The sequence below is a fragment of the Nerophis lumbriciformis genome, linkage group LG15 (genome assembly GCF_033978685.3).
Source record: "Nerophis lumbriciformis linkage group LG15, RoL_Nlum_v2.1, whole genome shotgun sequence".
Taxonomy (NCBI): domain Eukaryota; kingdom Metazoa; phylum Chordata; class Actinopteri; order Syngnathiformes; family Syngnathidae; genus Nerophis; species Nerophis lumbriciformis.
In genome coordinates this window covers 42002783-42008254 of record NC_084562.2, presented here as the reverse complement: position 1 = coordinate 42008254, position 5472 = coordinate 42002783, and positions in this window count along the sequence as shown.

The window sequence follows — 5472 nt, the reverse complement described above, 5'->3', positions numbered from 1 at the left end:
GACTTGACTACAATACAAGAAAAGATCAAATTTTGTGCTTTTTGGAGGACATTTAGATGTTAGCTATCCAGCTTTGCACAAGTAAACATGCTGCAGGACTGCAAAAAGCCACAATGCACAGAAAAATATTGATACCAGATATTGGTCTAATATAGGCCAAAAAAAAGGTATCGGATGATATTGGCTTATATCTAAAATTTCCGATATCATCAGATACCTTTTTTTTTTGCTAATATATCCAATATCAATATTTGTATATACATTGTGGCTTTTTGCCCTAACAGTAACAGTCCAGCTGTGCTTAAACTGCACTATTTTTGAACCCCGCTCACACAGATAAACTAGAATGTACCAGCATGCTTGCACTAAAACAAGACATGTAAAAACTTTTTTTTTTTTTTTTAAAGAAAATCTAACAACACATTCAAACTTTTCATATGATTCAGTTTTCAACCTACCTTTATTTTACTCTATTGATTACTGCTTGAAAATAGGGATATTGTTTTGGCTTGTCAGTCTGAGACACTTCTTCCAGCGGTTGTTCGGATCACATGTCACATGACTTGGTTTCACCAATCTAACGGAGCCTTGGGAGCCTGGCAGTCACATGATCGCACTCAAAACTAGTGGCAGCCCCATGTTGTAAAAAAGGAACATACTATAATGAATAAATGACTTGCAGTCAGACAAGGCATCACACCTTAGGCATCCTTAATCAATGTTTACATATAAACTAGGAAAAATATCATTTGTATCATGCGCTGACCGTAAACTGTGCATATGTTGTAGTACATGCTGTAGTTGTCTCTTGCTTTCACACAAACACCAAAAATGGTTGTAGTGGTTATATATACAAAATTGCTCCTGAATAAATCAGTGGTTACTCACTAGTTACCCAGTACTCGAGTCCTTTTTTTTTTCTTTCTCTTACTCAAGTAACTTTTTGGATGACTAAAGTACCCTTGATTGAGTACAATTTTTGGTTAGTCAACTTACTCAATTGGAAGAAACAGACTACTGTGTGTTGCCCTCGCCTGGCAGTAGTCGTCGCCCTTAAGTTGACTGTGCCAGGACCGTATTTTTTGGACTATAAGGCGCTGTGGAAGTTGCGTCCTTGCAGTCCCACTGTCAGACACGGCACAGGAGTTAAGCCTGCAGGTTTTAACAAGGTTTTAATACTAATGTTTTTAACAAAAGTTTTCTCTCAGTAGAACGTGACTTTTCAGTCACGCCCGTATCCTCTCTCCCCTCCTGCTCCCAGCCGCTTACTGTTAAAGACAACAGATGATTAGATTAACACGTACCACCTGTGAAATCTAATCACCTGCCAGCTGTGTCTCGCTGTCAGCACTGCCACGTCCCCGTCTGATGGTGCTCTGTCCTCAGCACCATGGACAGAGGCGGTGACCTTTGCTCCTGCAGACAGCGCTGGCCACATCTCCCCCCACAGGCGCACCTTTTTTTTTCACAAAACTCGACAGTGCGCCTTATAACCCGGTGCGCCTAATTTAAGGAATGCGTTTTGTTGCGCTTACCCACCTCGAAGCTATTTTATTTGGTACATGGTGTAATGATAAGTATGACCAGTAGATGGCAGTCAAACATAAGGGATAAGTGTAGGCTGCACTATGATGGCAATATGTCTCAAGTAAACAACGCCAACATTTAAAATGTTCCATTGAAAATATAGAACATTACACACGGCGCTCAAAAATCCATCAATATGTTTTAGTACGACTTTAGTAAGCTATGAAGCCGCACCGCTTGAAGGATTGTCGGCTCATTAAACATACGAGTATTATTATGGTGTGTGTATAAGATGTGTTTGTATTATCTGGCGTTTTGTTTCGCAATACTATGCAAAAGCAACTTTGCTTACCTTCTGGTACCTGCTGATCTGTATTTGGGATCTGCATAAATCCTGAAAAATTGTGCGCTTCCGCATTTGTAGTCCGTGCCGATTAGCTTGTTTTTTTTCATCTATCTTCTTGTTATGGGACATTCATCCGCCGCTGTTGCCATTTCTAATATAAAGTAGTGTAAAGTTCTTACTTATATCTGTCAGTAAACTCACCATGAAAGCGCTAAAACATACCGGTGTAGTGAGTTTACATTATCCGCCCAAAGAACTTTAGTTATTAGAGAGTTCCGGTCGGACGGTTTTTCATTTGACACATTTCCGGTGTTGTTGTTTCCGAATGAGGAGATGCTGCTCCGTTATTGATTGAACTAAAGTCTGAATGTCATTAAAACAGTTAGCTCCATCTTTTGACACTTCTTCCACTCCCGTCCTTGCACACTACACCACTACAACAAAGATGACGGGGAGAATACACTGCCGAAGGTGAGCCACGTAAATAAGACCGCCCACAAAACAGCGCATCCGGAAGCGACTGTTAGAAAGCGTCCTGAAGATGATCTGTAAAACATAATCTATGCAACATTTTGACCAAAGAACCACCATTACATGTTATGTAGACCACAAGGAAGTGTTTTACATTTAGAAACAAATTATAATAATATGACTCCTTTAATGCGCCTTATAATCGGATTGGTGCACCCTATGGTCCGGAAAATACGGTATTTTTTTGTTGTCTTTTATACAGTAAGTATTGTACTTATTACACACCAGCTGTTTGATTGTAACGTAAATCTTAGTTGTACTTTTGATTACTAAATTTGAAGGTGTTGAAATCGCCATGTAAAATCGCTAATGGTAATCAATGGGACGTCTATGGCAAATGCAATCTAAATTAGCATCGAGCTAGCGCATTTTGAAAAGTAAAGCTTCACTGAACTTTTGAGCGCCTTCCCCTTGCTTTGTTGGCATGGAAAATTGTAACATTACTCAAGGGCAGTCCGGTGAGCCGGTGCTAAGCCTGCAACTGGATGTGGTGTCACACGCAACAAGGTATGGATATATGGAACCGTTTGATTTTATGTGAATCGATACCTGTGTATACATTTTATATAAAGTGCATAATTTGGCACTCATGCCTACAGACAAGAAAAATAGACCATAATCAAATGTCCACTGCAGAGGACGATGATTCTCAAAAAGAATATGCTTCCCTTAGTTGGCAAACTATATCCATATATGGCTAAAGAACACCCCTGTGCCTTCTTGAGGCCCTTTTTGTACTATGCTGTGCTAGTCCTCTCTTGAATTCAATAGTGTTCCTCACCTTCTTTAAAGACCTACTGAAACCCACTACTACCGACCACGCAGTCTGATAGTTTATATATCAATGATGAAATCTTAACATTGCAACACATGCCAATACGGCCGGGTTAGATTACTAAAGTGCAATTTTAAATTTCGCGCAAAATATCCTGCTGAAAATGTCTCGGTATGATGAAGTCTGCGCGTGACGTCACGGATTGTAGAGGACATTTTGGGACAGCATGGTGGCCAGCTATTAAGTCGTCTGTTTTCATCGCAAAATTCCACAGTATTCTGGACATCTGTGTTGGTGAATCTTTTGCAATTTGTTCAATGAACAATGGAGACAGCAAAGAAGAAAGCTGTAGGTGGGAAGCGGTGTATTGCAGCCGACTGCAGCAACACAAACACAGCCGGTGTTTCATTGTTTACATTCCCGGAAGATGACAGTCAAGCTTTACCATTGGCCTGTGGAGAATTGGGACAACAGAGACTTTTACCAGGAGGACTTTGAGTTGGATGCGCAGACGCGGTACCGTGAGTACGCATGCAGCTGCGGCTTCCAAACATTTGATCGCTTGCCCGTACGTGCGTGTCGCTATGTGCATGTCATGTACCTAACTTTGGGGAAATATATGTGCTGTATGAACTTTGGGGAGGTGAACGGTACTTTGGGCTGTGGGATTGAGTGTGTTGTGCAGGTGTTTGAGTTGTATTGGCGGGTTATATGGACGGGAGGGGGGAGGTGTTTGTTATGCGGGATTAATTTGTGGCATATTAAATATAAGCCTGGTTGTGTTGTGGCTAATAGAGTATATATATGTCTTGTGTTTATTTACTGTTTTGGTCATTCCCAGCTGAATATCAGGTCCCACCCGCCTCTCACAGCATCTTCCCTATCTGAATCGCTCCCACTGCCCTCTAGTCCTTCACTCTCACTTTCCTCATCCACAAATCTTTCATCCTCGCTCAAATTAATGGGGAAATCGTCGCTTTCTCGGTCCGAATCGCTCTCGCTGCTGGTGGCCATGATTGTAAACAATGTGCGGATGTGAGGAGCTCCACAACCTGTGACGTCACGCGCATATCGTCTGCTACTTCCGGTAGAGGCAAGGCTTTTTTATCAGCGACCAAAAGTTGCGAACTTTATCGTCGATGTTCTCTACTAAATCCTTTCAGCAAAACTATGGCAATATCGCGAAATGATCAAGTATGACACATAGAATGGACCTGCTATCCCCGTTTAAATAAGAAAATCGCATTTCAGTAGGCCTTTAAAGGGCCACTTCTAGCAGTGAATTATATTATTACACAATTACTTATGCATTTGATGATTTGTTATGCGGGATTAATTTGTGGCATATTAAATATAAGTCTGGTTGTGTTGTGGCTAATAGAGTATATATATGTCTTGTGTTTATTTACTGTTTTAGTCATTCCCAGCTGAATATCAGGTCCCACCCGCCTCTCACAGCATCTTCCCTATCTGAATCGCTCCCACTGCCCTCTAGTCCTTCACTCTCACTTTCCTCATCCACAAATCTTTCATCCTCGCTCAAATTAATGGGGAAATCGTCGCTTTCTCGGTCCGAATCGCTCTCGCTGCTGGTGGCCATGATTGTAAACATTGTGCAGATGTGAGGAGCTCCACAACCTGTGACGTCACGCTACTCGTCTGCTACTTCCGGTACAGGCAAGGCTTTTTTATCAGCGACCAAAAGTTGCGAACTTTATCGTCGATGTTCTCAACTAAATCCTTTGAGCAAAAATATGGCAATATCGCGAAATGATCAAGTATGACACATAGAATGGACCTGCTATCCCCGTTTAAATAAGAAAATCGCATTTCAGTAGGCCTTTAAGTACTTTTATAATACTTTTGTTTAAAACTTTATTTAGCCCCATAGTGGCTTTTTTTGCAGTCATACAGCTAACCATGGGGCCAAAGAAAGTTGCCTTTGTGTTCATTGCCATCAACTAGTCTTCAATTAAGGAAAAAGTGACGTTAAATGTTCATTTGAATAGTACAGGGGTTCTGAAACTTTGTTGTCAACAAGTACCATCTCACAATAAACACTTGGCTCTCCAAGTACCACCATAATAATCAAAACTAAAATGCAATAGCTTAGTAGGTCTAAGAATTAATTATAAAACGTATAGTATATATAATATTTTAGCCACTGTAACATTACACACAGTTTGAACAGTACCACTGTGTTTGAATATAGGAACATAAATATATTTAATATATTTTTTGGAGTACATCAAGATGGAGCCACAGTTTTAAAATCCCCTGATCTGATTTTATT